This window comes from Cydia pomonella, chromosome 3, assembly GCF_033807575.1.
Source record: "Cydia pomonella isolate Wapato2018A chromosome 3, ilCydPomo1, whole genome shotgun sequence".
Taxonomy (NCBI): Eukaryota; Metazoa; Arthropoda; class Insecta; order Lepidoptera; family Tortricidae; genus Cydia; species Cydia pomonella.
The window spans coordinates 27,475,530-27,490,907 of NC_084705.1; the positions used below are offsets into that span (position 1 = coordinate 27,475,530).

Below are 15,378 nucleotides of genomic sequence, written 5' to 3' on the forward strand. Positions count from 1 at the left end.
CTCCGTAATATTCTAGTTTGTCGAGAAGTATCCTATGATCGACACAGTCGAACGCTTTTGTCAGATCACAGAATACTCCGCCACATTTATAACCATTATTAAGATTAGACATTACTTCCGTTACTAAGTTGATAACAGCATTTGAAGTATTTTTTCCCTTTCTAAAACCGTATTGCTGCGTAGTTAACATGTTGTGTTTTGCCAGGTGTCTTTCTAATCTCTCGGCTAAGCATTTCTCTAGTATTTTGGAGATGACTGATAACAGAGATATTGGTCTATAATTATTAAGTTCCGAGCGACTTCCTTTTTTATGTATGGTTATTACTTTAGCTTTTTTTAATAGGTCAGGAAAAATACCTTTTTCTATACAACTATTAAATATTACGGATAATGGCAAACAAAGTAGATGAATATTATCTTTTAAGAATCTAGTAGTTAAATTATCTGGTCCAGTAGAGTTACTGTTTTTAAGATTTATATTTCGACACTCTCAAGGAATACAAAATTTATGGGGTACTTCCCGTTGACCTAGAACTATGACATTTGGCAATTAATATTGTCTTAGACTACGAGTACAGGAAAAATCTGAAAAAAATAAATTTGTAAAAAAATAAATAACATAAATACCCGTACGGAACCCATGGTCGGCGAGTCCGACTCGCACTTGTCCGGTTTTTTTAGATCTTCTTAATACGGTTGCCAAAAATACTAATTGCAATATTTCTTCAGTAACTTCATCGATTCGAAACCTGGTTAAATAACTTAGGCTCGATAGATATAAAAATCACAAATATATGTGGGTAAAAAACGCACCATTAAAGATTTGTAACAGTTTTTGCAAAAAAGCTAAAAATATATTTTTGATTGAACTCATCGATTACTTTTTTCTGATAAAATTAACTAAAAGGGACAATTCAAAACAATGATATCGGCGATCCCGGGCACGCACAGCCGTCTCGCTCACGCCTCACGCGCTTACACTCAGTGAGAGTGAGAGAAGAACCTGAAGTTACGGCGCCTTAACTCGTTCCCGCCTTTCCTGTATATATCACAAAGTTAAGAAAATCAAAAGTTTATTTTTACACTACACCCTCACAGGTAGGATATTTTTTTCAGTATTTAAGATTAAAATAAGAAATAATTAAAGTGAAAATACTAGATCGCATTCAAGAAACTCGTAAAACTAAACCAGGACGCCGAAACCAATTAGATTCCAATTTAATCTCAAAAGTCAGTCGAATAAGGCCCCAGCTCAGCGAGCCCAGGTTACCACGAACCAATGAATAAATTTCAGGAATGGCCCGACGGAAAGGCAAGCAATTGCATCGGCTTTGTGGGCTGTGTTTTGATACCATCCCATTTTTTTGGGAAATAATACATGGTGGCCCAAAATATGTTGACTTTTTTTTAATGTGGCATATTATTGATAATATTAAATAAACTAAAGGAGAATATTTTGAAGATAATACGTTTTGTTTTATTTAAATGATTGTACTTTTACTATTGAATGACATTTTGTAAAAAAAGTGGCGATAAGAAAGAATATTCTTTGTCGATGTATTTTTGGGCCACCTATGCTTTGAACTAATTTGCGGATCCAAACATAAACCTATAAAATTATATTCATACTATTTATAGTATATAACATATATGAAAAAGGTGCAGGACGATTTTGAGAACATTACCAAGTGGGCGCACGATAATGGAATAATATTGAATATTAACAAAACTAAATTTATGAGAATATTTTCACTGTATAATAAAAAAGCAAATCAAATAACGTCGAATGATATTAGTATTATAGGACACACGTATGAATGTCTTCATTGGAATAAAAATAATTGTACATGTAGTAAAATTGAAATAGTTGACAGTTTTAGATACTTAGGATTATTAATTGATACACATTTTAACTGGAAATTGCCTATCAATCAGGTACTCGTATGTAATAGATTGCGAGCTATATTGGGGCAATTTTATCATTTAAGCAGAATAGTCAACAAGCGCACCCTGTATATTGTCTATCATGCCCTGGCGGACGCATTGTTAAGTTATGGACTCAGTTACTATGGACGTACCTTCAAAACACATTTACATCAAATAAAACAACTCCAAATTAGGTTAATTAAATATTTAGTTGGGCGAAACACAAGGAATAGGTATAAACATCAGTATGACTCACTGTTCTCATATTGTAGAATTCTCCCAGTGCATTGCAAAGTCACATACTTAAATGTTATCAATACGTATTATACAGATGATTTTAAAGTACAGAAAAAGAATAAACGTGTGACTCGCTCATCTAAAAAAGTAAAATTGTATCAACCTGCAGCCAAAAACTATAATGGTCGGAGAACCCAAGAATACTAAATCCCAATAACGTATAACGAGCGAGCTCATCGCCAACAAACTGTCTCGCAGTTTGGCGAATATTTTGTTTTGTGGTACACATATTTTATATTTTAATGTTATAATAAAAAATAATAATAAAAAAAAATCAGCAAATAGTATATTGTTTAAAGTATCTATACTTATACGAGTATATCGTCATAAGAGCAAGTTTCATTTGTCTTGTGTTCGCTCATATAAAACAATATGTACTTACAAACACGATTTGGGAGTATTACTTTCTTTATAAAAATAATATGAATAATCAGGTGTTTTAGGTAGCTGGCCCACGTTGGGCGCCACAGGTAAATCGTAGGCACATTTTGTAGTGAAAATAAGTATTTGATAGCCACTAGTATTTATACATCGTAAATATGACATGTACCATTATGCCTGAAATCAAGAACCGCGTGTGACTTTCAATCCGGAGGTCGCGGGTTCAAACCCCGGCTCGGACCAATGAGTTTTTCGGAACTTATGTACGAAATATCGTTTGATATTTACCAGCCGCTTTTCGGTGAAGGAAAATATCGTGAGGAAACCGCACTAATCGGATAAGGCCTAGTTTACCCTCTGGGTTGGAAGGTCAGATGGCAGTCGCTTTCATAAAACAAGTGTCTACGCCAATTCTGGGGATTAGTTGTCAAGCGGACCCCAGGCTCCCATGAGCCGTGGCAAAAGGCCGGGACAACGCGAGGAAGATGATGATTCAAATCAAGAGACAAACATTTATAGGCAAATAGTAACATATTTGTGATCTTTTTTATATTACATCGGTGGCAAACAAGCATACGGCCTGCCTGATGGAAAGCAGTCACCGTAGCCTATGAACTTCTGCAACTCCAGACCCCAACACTCAGCACCCTCGTTGAGCTCTGGCAACATTACTCACCCGCAGGAACACAACACTATGAGTAGGGTCTAGTGTTATTTTATGACAGGCAAAAAATCAAGTAAAGTATTTTTACCTAGGCTTTATACGTTTAATTAATAATTATGACAAATTAAACATTACCTACAAATAAAAATTTGATTCATTTTTACCAATATCTGTCGCGTCGAATGATGATCACTATGGCAGTTCATTAATTTATTTAGAAACGTAACATTAAGGTAATAAAAAAATGGTATATCCATATATCTCTTTTCAATTCTTTTTTTAAAGCCTATTCAATGAATATATCAAATGGAAATTGGGAGAACATAGGGATCAAGATTCGACGCAAGAGGTAGGCATAGAAATCTTTCAAAACAGTCATACTCTATTAAATGTAGGAAAAAAATATTTTTCCTTTTATGTTTGTTTTAATGGCACCCGCTGACATGCTATCCTTAACCAACGCCATAAAACAAAATAACGGGCTTAGTATGAATTACGCCTCGGCCGAGAATCGTGACCTAACCGATTTTAACTGCGATTAGTACGTCCAATGGCACAAAATATTAGCATAAGTTTAGTAACAGAATACAAAGCTGGGCGTGCCTTAAAATTACAAAATTAATACTTATACAAAACGTAAATCCTTTTTGACGCCGTGTCAAACGCCAGAGCTATGTGACAAAGTGTCAAAACTGAAATTGAACTTTATGCATATGCTCGTAGGTCTATGTTGCTCTGTGGTCAATGACGGATTAATCGTCATTGGTGTTGGACATTCAGTGCGGATATATCCGTCATTGGTGTCCAAAAGGTTAAAAAAGTAAGTGCGAAAATCAAGCCAGTAGCGTTAGAAGCAGAGTTATAACTGACCGAGCGTTAGCAGAGGTCTCCGTTTCAGCCCGGGCAAAAATGCTTTCTCTCCGGATGTTCTCCTCTACAGGTCGTATTTCTCAACCGATTCTCATGAAAATTTGTGAGCGGGCACTATCAAAGTAGTTAGAAATCATTTTTCTATCGTTTTATTTCTTGGAAAAAGATTCAAAATGGCGGAGGTGACTTAAAAGACTTAAGCGCCGGTAGGGTCTATGGGACTTAAGACTATTATGAGTTCTCTATGACAATGACTCAACGAAGCACAAAAACACACATACAGAGTCGCTAGTATATGCTCTACTAGAAAAATAAAACCTTAAATTTAAAAAACATCATGCATGATTTCTTTGATTTAAATGCATGTGGCACTCATAGTAGGTACTAACCTGCACGTTTTGATATTTACAGCTTATAAAAAATCTAAAATCATGCCAACTTTGTTCAATTATTTTTATATCAAAACTCAAATATCTTACTTTTTTGAAATGTATGTGTAAGTTACAATACTTACCTGTCCAAAATATTACGGAAAATAGCTATATTAAATTTAATAGCACCATTCATTGCTCGCCCGCCAATTAAGAGAAGCGAAGAAAACGCCTTAAGTAAAATAAAAGACCCTTAATCAATAAATTATTAACATTTTGAGACGCCCTCGAAAAAAACTTTTTTCAATCGATATTATCAATATATTTTCTTAGTATCAAACACTGTCAAGGGTAACCATAATTGTATTTATTAGTAGATAATAAAACGTTCTCTCTCATCTAAAACTATAAAGAGTATATTCTCTCAATAACATAGTGTTACTTACAGTTGGCTGCTAATGTCGTTCCCCCAAAAAACACCCGCAATTCCAAATTCAAAATGCACAGCACTAGACAACTTGTCACCAAAACACTGGCACAATGTAGTCTATGGTGTCAATTTTTTTTTCGGAAACGGTTGTGGCAAAGAAGTTTCGGAAACGCTCAACGTCGCGGCGTCGATACGCGGACTGAGCGGCCATGACAGTTTTGGCTGGGGTGGCGTACGCATGCGCCCTGGCCACCACCTTAAGGTCATTCCCCATTGTTCCCTCTTGATGAGGGTAGAAAATTGATGCCAGCTCAAATTGGAGGCGAAGAAAACCTTTTTAAGTTACCGTGGATGTGTAACAACGGTAATTTGAGTAACTGACGTTTTGATCCGCGCCAGCGACGTTTAACGTTTACTCTCGTCAATGACAATAATGTCTTTATGTTCTTTTTATGAAATATTAAGTACAGTATAAATGTAAGTCGTTATTTTTTTTTTGAACATTAATAATTTACTAGTCTACGTTCAAATTTCTGCAACTATCAGTAACTCACCTTTTTCTAAGAATAAGTGAAACCAAACACCATATATGTACACGTATTATATTAAAAATAAACTAAAGTAATTTTGTCCTATTTGACAAGTCTATATTACCTACTTAGTTCACATCCTTAAGTGGACATCCTTATGAACGACACTTTATTAGCTTTTCCGTACGCCTACGCGGTCAAGTTTATTTCGGGTATTTCAGGCTTTGAAGGGCAATGACATATCCACCTATTTGATAAACCACTTGTTAACTTTGACCCTTCTAACGACAGTTACAATTATATTGATTTCAAACTGAATGCTCATGTCGATGACCACTATATTTACAAGTAGAAACTGCCCGCGTAGCCAACGTGCATATCGTTCACGCTCCGTAGCGAACGAAACGCAACTGTCACAGTCGCACTAATATGAAAGAGTGATAGAGAGAGATGACTACGCTACGCTACGGAGCGTTAACGATTGTAACGTTGGCTACGCGGCCTGGTATTAAAAAAACCGGCCAAGTGTGAATCGGAATCGACAGCGGAGTCTTAGTAATAGGGTCCCGTTCTACCCTTTGGGTACGGAACCCTAAAAAAGAAATTATTGTAGGCATAGTGGTCTACTAATATTTCGTTGGTTCGCCCTTGAGTTTTGGCGGAAGGTAATGCCATATCGCGTTAACCCTTTACCTTTACGGGTGACTATTGAGGTGTACTGACGGTATGTAATACCCCGTAAGAAAAGGGTTAAGTCCGCTTCTGTGCGTTCAGTTTTCTACATACAACAGCAAAATTAAACACACATACGAAAATACAGGTATCTGTAGAGTTTGAATAAAAACTGAGAAGCAGTTGATATATTTTTGGGTGCGCTCTTGGCGTAGATAATTGAAATGTACAATGGGAGTACGGTGGGATTCCTTACCTTCTTAATTATGATATGAAAAAGCCATACAAGAAAAAGGATGTACCTATACATCCACAGCACTTATTACGTCCTCTTAAGGTTTTGATAAAAAAACTCATTGAAAGCATAAGGTCAATCTATTTTTTTTGTCGTCCGTTTCAAAAATGAGAGAGGAGCACATTTTGTTGGACTATCAAAACGATTATTTTTCATAGACTTTCCTAGATAATTAAAATGACTCAACAATTTTATTTTCACTGTTACTTACTTCCCTAAAATATTTTGTATTAACTTCTAAACTAAGTAGCGGCTCACGAAATACACCTACCTATCTTCTAAATTTCATTAAAATGTAGGTATAGGTACTTACATATAGACTATAGTTTTTGAGTAAAATGGCTGCAGTGGCGGATTTACAAATTTTCAAGGTATAGGCTGAATAGTTTTTGCCGCCCTTGCCTCAACAATTGTCATATCATACATTATTTTTACAATGCAACAATTTCGTTGAAATTGCACGTAAAATAATTTTTCGGTATATTTTTGAGCTAATCGAAGCTCAATCATGTATGGGCGGGGTAATGTATCAAGAGACGCGGCAGCGGCTCACGCCAAATATTAAAAAAAAGCGTATGCTATTTACACAATAATGAACATTTGGTAAACGTTAATAAATAATCTTTATTGCGCTTTCAAACAGTTAAAAATAATCGACTCCGTCAAGTCGGAATCAATGACCAAGATTACTTCCGACGAAATAGAAGTTCGTTACAATGCCTTTTGCGCGATTTTTTGTTGGCAAAATCATCGATGATGTCGTCGTAAGTAATCTTGTTCATTAATTCCGACTCTATGCACAAAAGAGCTAAAGCGTTTAATTTTTCTTGGTTCAAGGTCGATCTCAGATAATTTTTTACCCTTTTGAGACAAGTAAAGCTTCTCTCACCAGAACAATTCGTCGCTGGTGTACACAAGGCCATACGAAGGGCTATGTCCAAGTTCGGATAAACGTTCTGCAAACTCTGCTTTCGCAGAAACGAAGATAGGCTCTCTAATGATGTAGAATCTGGCTGTACGAAAATGTTTTGCGAAGATATGTGGCATGTATGGGTTGTTAGTGGGAAGAGGGGCATATTTTTTACAATTGCGCTCTTTTCACTTATAAGAAGTGTGGGCAAAGGGCGCAGAGGCGAGAGGCCGATTACTGCTTGAGGGGCGGCGAACTAGCTGTTTTACTCTAGAATATGGAAGTTTGCTACTCTCGGAATGTGCAATGACAAGTGAGAGAGAAAAGTCATCGACAAAATTTGTTGCAGACTTCTATCTGTAAGACATCAGAAAACCGTCATAGAAAAATCTTTTTGATTTCTATGAGGTAAAAAAAAAATCGTTCCCCAAATTTGCCGCCCCCAAAATCTGCCGCCCTAGGCTCGAGCCTACTCAGCCTGCTGGTAAATCCGCCACTGAATGGCTGTGACATATAAACAGACGAACGCAAAAAGAGAAGAACGGACCGACGGACGTGACGAAACAATAAGGGTACCGTCTTTGCCATTTTGGCTACGGAACCCTAAAAACGTCACACTTCGAGTACCTTCAAGCAACTTAAAGGTCCTTTGGGTTAATTCCAAAATGAGGTTGTAGGTTGGCCACTTTTATAACATGCTCCGGTTACCTCCAATGAACTGTTTTTTATTTGGTAATACGTATTTTCACATCGAAGTAAATGGCTGAATTCGTGAAACATATAGCGGCCATTTTACAACTGTCAAAATACAATGTGAAATTACGTGAAAATATATGGAACGAGGCCTTGAAATTCCCGAAACGAACCGCCTCAATTGCCTTAGAGGCCGGAGTGCCACTAAATATTAAAGCCATGTAAAGCGTGTGTGCGATTAGACCTCTATTTTACGACCTTTAAACCCGTGCTCCCATTAAAATTACACAAGGGACCCGCCTCCGGAAACTATCTAGAGTGAACAACCAAAGGGTCTGTATACGGAAACTCAATAGAAGAAGATACATATTTATTTACCTTTCCGAAAAAAAATAATGTAATTTAGCTTTGAGGTGGAATTGACAGGTTTGATCCCATTGAGTGCAAGAGAAACCACTGTTTCTTTGACAGTTAGCAATACAGGAGCTTGTACACTAATATCGTACCACTGCTTACTGCAAAGAGCAAAGTAAGTATACTTACTGTATATAATGGCGATGACGGCTGCTTTCTACCACCACATCGTTTACTGTCGGCACATATTCTCTCAGAAAAGTCTCTGAGATTCCTTTCCGCGAACGGTCTGCGCAATGGAGTAACATTTCTGCGAAAAGTTTAAGGATCTTTAAAAAAATCTATAGCATTAAAAAGTATCGTAAATGTCATATGACTCATATATCGTCAGGTGACAAGCAGAACTCACTAATTACTACCACAAGTTCATAGCCATAATGAACCATATTACTACTATTGATTTTTGTTTTATTATTGTTTTGTAATTAGATAATTTTGCTTGTCACCTGACGATATCCAAGGCATATTGTTATTAAAAAAACATTATTGTTATTTAAACTTTCTAGGTATTTAAACTGTAATTTTAGCTGACCTTATGGAATATTATTATTATTATTATTTATTCATTAACAATATTACAATTGTGTCTGAATATTGACTATATCTAATACTTAATCTAACATGCGTCAATTCTATAAGCTATAATAAAAGATGAATTACAAAATATCAAAACATCAATACGAAATAATTATTATTGAACTATTTAAAAATGACAACTATCAGTAAAATATTTAATAAATTCATCAATGGAATAAAAGCACTCCCGCAACAACAGCGCTCTTAATCTGCTTTTAAAAATATTAAGGCTAGTAATGTTCTTCCACTCACCAGGAAGTTTGTTGTACAGTTGTACACCCTGGTAGTGTGCGCAATGACGTACTACTTTTAAGTTCGGCTGCAATTTACAATGTAGGTATTTCCGTCTTGTATTCTCCCGCACTCGTCTATCTTCAGTAGTCTCATATTCGCCTAGACTTTTAACCAGGTCAGTAAGGAGCAACAGGATGTACAAACACGGAACAGTTAGTATTCCCATCTTTTTGAAATGCTCTTTGCATGGCTCAGGTTGTGAAATTCGGACTATGGTCCTTATCGCCCGCTTTTGAATTACAAAGGCTTTATACATATTATAGTCATAGCTATTTCCCCAAAATTTTACACTATAACGAAGCTTTGATTCAACCAATGCGTGATAAACCATCTTTAGATGTTTACGATTAACTACGTCCCGCAAACTACGCAGAACATAGCAAGCCGAGCTGATGGAAGCTTCTATACTTGCAAGTTCATTTTTCCAAGTAAGTAGATCGTCAATGTGGATACCAAGGAACTTAACACTAGTAACATTTTCGATGTTGTTACCACAAAATGTCAGATCCAGCATGTCCTTTTGCCTAACAGTAGACCTAAGGAGCATTGCACTTGTCTTACCTGGATTCACCTTCAATCTGTTGCAACTGAACCACTGATGAAATAATTCTAGCGCTCGATTTGCTTTATTATTTAGATTTTCCAGCGAACTAGAGTTTACAATGGCATTAGTGTCGTCCGCAAAAACTACCAAGTTGATATCCGGTATTTCTTTTGTGACAAATTGTATCAGGTCATTTGTATAAATAACGAATAAAACAGGGCCCAAAATAGAACCCTGAGGCACGCCTCTCGTTATCTTAACGGGCTTGGACCTAATGACGTTCTCACAGTTGCCTTCAACATCAGATATTTCAACAAACTGAGTTCTGTCTTTAAAGTAAGATATTATTAAATTTAAAGTATTGCCCCTAACGCCATAAAAATCCAGTTTTTGTATAAGGATACTATGGTCAACCATATCGAATGCGGAGCTTAAGTCCAAAAATATAGCCGCCACCTTAAGCTTTTCGTTTAGTCTATTCACGATAACATCTATTAAAGTATCAATAGCTTGGGATGTACCTCTGGATTTTTGATAAGCATATTGTGTATCACTCAAGATTCCATATGCGTGCAAGTGTGCCATGAGCCTACTTTGAATAATTTTCTCGTAAATTTTTGACAAGGTTGGCAGCACGGATACTGGTCGATAATTTTTTGGGTCCGTCTTGGGCCCCTTTTTATGGATTGGGATAATCCTAGCAGTCTTAAATTGGTCTGGAAAGACCCCTTGTGTGATACACTTATTGAAAAACGACGCGAGAGGCAACGCAAGCATTTCTAAATTTTCCTTGATTACAGATATAGGAATATCATCATAGCCCACCGACTTCTTAGTTTTCATATTTTTCACTATTTTAGTTATTTCGTTTGCATTTGTGATGCAAAAAACGATTTCGTTGTCCATTCTCTTGTTATTGTTACGTAATAGATTTATAGCTGAGTCGGTGTCGATGTGCTGGTCGTTTCCAGTAATTCCTTGGTCAAATGCTCGTGAGAAGGTTTCTACCACGTCATGCGGATCGCTTATGACTTTATTATTAACTTTTAACAACAGCTTTTGGCGACGACTAGCAGATAACTTATTTCTGTGCCTATTTACTACCGTCCATATTGATTTGGAGACATTGGCACCTTTTTTCAGATGGTGTGAAATGGAATTTCTTTTAGCTGTGTTAATTACTTTTCTATATATATTAATATACCTTTTCCTATAGTCGATTATAGACGCATCAGTGTTATTTACGTTTCCACTCAGAAGAAATCTCTTCATCTTGCTTGATACCTTGAGGCCTTTAGTTATCCAGTTTGTTTTGTTCTCCTTATTAAGGTTAATTTTGATTTTATGTTTCTCAAAGGCAGAGGTGAAGACCGTGTTAAAACAATGAATGAACTGATCGACACTCAATGAGCTCCAGTCATATTCCCTTAGTTTACTGCTAAACGTTATCTTATTATTCTTAGACAGACTCCGTCTTTCCGCGTACAATACGTGCTCCTTTGGCGCACTGTCTATACGCTCCATCTTTACGCGACATGAAATTCCGGCATGCCCGTCAGCTAAACCATTGTGATCCACCTCTACCTGAACCACGTTATCTTCTGGGAGATTGGTCAGTATATTGTCTAAACACGAAGAATATGAATCTCGTAAATAGGTAGGAATGTCAATAAGATGCCTAAAGTTGTACCTCTTGATGAGAGAGAGAAAATCACTAGCCTTTTTAGTATCACTAAGAATGTTTATATTAAAATCCCCCATTAAAAAACATTTCTTGTTGAAAAAGTGCTCTAAAAACTTTTCCAGATGATCCATAAACATATCAATATTTTTATCGTTCGGATTTCTGTAACAACAACATATATAAACATTAGTTGACATATCCTTAACTCCACATATTTCAAAACTCTCACATTTATACAGTTTTTTACAAATTTGCAGATCTTCGACAACCCTATTACTTTGACCAATAATTAAACTACCACCTCTTTTTTTATTAGGTCTTGTATTATAGCTCATTAAAGTGTGGCTATTTAGGTTAAATAAGGGAGCATTCACTTTATTTAAGAAATGCTCGGTAATGCAAACAAAATCATGCGGGATGTCCAGGCCCTGCAGATACATTTCAAGCTCATTTTTTTGTTACTAATGCCGCAGAGGTTCTGGTGGTACAAACTTATGTAATTACACGTAGCATTTACCGAACTTTCAAGTGCTCCACCATTCAGACTTGACTTATGTTTAACAAGACCCCAATCTACATTATTCACGAAAAAACCGATCTGTTTTAACGTCATCAACTACAGGAACGAATTTTACCAAATTTTCTATGATGTTTCTCATACCTACGTTTTTAAGTTTACCATTCAATGCGGAAAACATTTCGAGAGTTAGGTTTATGTTAGAATCAAAGAAAGTAGAGTAACCGTGATCAAAGATATCCTGATGTAATAGCGTATTAAAGGTATCAATTCTGGCATTAAATAACAAAGCGCCACAAATATATGTCGGACATGCAATAATAAAGTTTGTATTTCTCAGTTCTTGCAAAACATTTCTTGTGTGTATTACTAGCTTTCTGTAGTCTTGTGTGTTGCAAAAATCTCGTTCCCCTATCAGAATAACACAATAGTCATTTTTTGTAAGCTCTTTTGCCGGGCCGCTCACAGCCTTTAACAAGTTCTGTAATCCACTGCCTGGCAGAATGTGATGGCAATAATTAAAGTTCTGAAGGTTATCTTGTCTTTTTAGTATTTGAAGAATTTTATTTCTATTGTTATCGCTGAAGAACAAAACTTTGTTCTTCTTAGCCTGGCAAATGTTAGGTGTTGTGTGTCTGTGTGTGGAGATGTTGGATTGGGGCATTGCGGGCCCGTTTACATAGTTATTAAAAGCAATATCTCGAGATTGATGACCTTTTTTTGTCAAGTTTTCTATATGATTAGCAATACTTATGATCTCGCTTTCCACATTTTTCATCAGGTTTTCTAGGTCATTTATTTTAAGTTGCAGCCTAAATAGGTGTTTATTACAATCGGTTCTTTTTTCAGCATCAAAACCGACGGGAGGCGAGGATGGCGTTGACGAAGCATTGACTAAAAAGGAGTGTCTCTGTTTTTTCTTAGGACCTGTTTTAGTTGCTACTGTTGTGGAATAGCATAATGATTGTAGTACTTTAGTTTCCCTAGTTAATTGGTTGACTTTCCTTTGAAGCTCATTATTTTCGATGATTTTATTCTCGAGTTCACTTTCTGTACTCGCAAGTGCAATTTCGAGCGTAGATAATTTCTCGTAAAGTTCATGAGTTTTAGGGCAAGGGCATGACTCCCGAGTTAGGCCATCCACGCTCTTGCATAACTTACTGGTTGTGGATAAAGATTCGGTCGAAAAGTCTAGTAACTTGCTTTCAGTGGTGTTATGAGAATCCAAAATCCACGAGCCATTAGGTGCATCGGATGATGTTGATTGTATATCGTCATTTTCGCAAGGTTCGTCTATGTTGAACTTTTCTGGCGGTGGTGATGATGCCGCTATTGGAGTTACCTCTGGTGACTCCCTGTAAGTGTTAGTATTCTCTACGGGCGACTTACAGACCAATCCGTGTGACATGTTTCTATCCTCTGAGGGTAAGCAACAATCGAATTCATGCGGTATATTGGTAGTATTGTTATTATTCTCTATAAGCAGGTTGGAGTCATTGGTATTCACTACTTCGTCGTTATTAATATAGCCATCCTTTGGAGAAAGGCTAGAATTCACATCATTTAATGTTTTGTTGTTGATGTCCCTACCATTAGGGGATTCTTGGTGCTCATGTACTCTATCTTGACTCCCAGGTGCTTGAGGGGTCAATGTTGGTTCTCTAACTTCATTTTTACTTTGGGTAACTTTAGAGGCCGGTGATTGTGCATATACCTGGTCCAGATTTTTGACACGGGTCACAGGTAAGGGAGAAGAGTCACTAGTATTCACGTCATTCTTCAGAGCTGTCTTTTCCCTACCATTAGGGGATTCTTGGTGCTCATGTACTCTATCTTGACTCCCAGGTGTTTGAGGGGTCAATGTTGGTTCTCTTACTTCATTTTTACTTTGGGTAACTTTAGGGGCCGGTGATTGTGCATATACCTGGTCTCGATTTTTGACACAGGTCCTAGGTAAGGGAGAAGTGTCATTAGTATTCACGTCATTCTTCGGAGCTGTCTTTTCGATACATATTCTACATTTCCACTGTTTCCGGGATTCAAGTGTTCTTAAGCGGTGCAGTTTTTCTGAAACGCCTGCGCAGTCATATTCATACCGTTTCTTGCAGCTTGAACACACAATGGTAGTTTTTGGGTCTACAGTAGATTTACACTTGTAACAGGTTACAAAATTTGTCCTATTTGGGCCACTTGTAGTCGCTTTAATAGGCCTTTTAGACGCCATTATGATTGTATGTTGTTTTATGAGGATTTATTTTTAATTTTAATTATAGTTTAAATAAATGTCTCCTCGAAAGTTATTTAAATTCTTCTGTAGGGATCGCGAAGTTATTTCTGAACGCACCTTTTTGTCCTGGCAACACACTTCTTTATCTGTGCCGTGCGTTACGTCAAGCTGTCAGTTGTCAGAACTTCATCCAATCAGCTGTGCGTGGTGTTATTTGTACCGTTATAATTAACGGGATAATTTGTTTACATCAATGATTTTAAATGTAAAACGGCTAAAAAGGTGATCTTACCGTTGTTCTAAGATGCCAAAAAATGTCACTGTGCAGTTCAAAATAGCGTGGCTTCAATCGCGAGGCGTTAACTTAACTTGTGTATGCACCACGATCTCACACGTACGTATTTATCAATTTTAATTATAAAATTCATTATGAGCACTTTTACTGTGTGTTTACATGGCCAGGGTTGCCATTCCATGGCCAGGGTTGCCATTCCATCGCCAATAAGCGACAGTTGTAGCTACAATAAAAGAACCTCGGTCGGTTCAGAGCCTTGGCTTTGGCTACTGTCCAACTTTTATTGTATTGGATTAGATTATTCTGTTATTTTGAAAATCATGAACTTTAAACTGAAAGAGTTCCCTTTTGTAATAACTTATACAAAGAAATAGTAAGATCTGCAAATTGGTGCATAACGTTGTAGACGCGTGTTTTGAACAGTTAAACCTAAAGCTGAGACGCTCTATACTCTTTCTATACGGATTTTCGTATATTGACCCGCCCGTTTCTATTTCTATTGCACGCGTATTATATTGATGTCCCGCCCATGATGCCGCTTGTCAATGTCACTGTGCAAGCTTGACAGGAATATAATTAAGCGCGTGCAATAGAGATAGCAAGAGGCGAGTTAATGTACGAAAATCTATATGGGAAGCGTCTCTGCTTTAGATGATGGTTTACGAAATCTAACTTGGCCTGAAGAATCATCTTTACTCGCTGCATTATAAAAGTAAGCGACTAACCACTCAAAAATCTCCGGGCAAAACACCGCACAGCGCTATACGTTTACTGCTATTAGATATTGA

At 36.8% G+C, this 15,378-nt stretch overlaps 2 protein-coding genes across 3 annotated transcripts in view; one reads left to right on the top strand and one right to left on the bottom strand.

Moving 5' to 3' along the window:
- Positions 1-5,153, bottom strand: part of LOC133516448 (pikachurin) — a 230,271-nt gene extending 225,118 nt beyond the window's left edge. For both annotated transcript variants that reach the window (XM_061849398.1, XM_061849397.1), the window contains exon 1: positions 4,956-5,153. The gene's annotated coding sequence lies outside the window, so the exon portion shown is untranslated. The remainder of the gene's footprint in view (positions 1-4,955) is intronic.
- The window catches only part of LOC133516675 (trichohyalin-like), a 99,291-nt gene that overhangs the window by 52,199 nt on the left and 31,714 nt on the right, over positions 1-15,378 (top strand). The gene's annotated exons all lie outside the window — the stretch shown is intronic.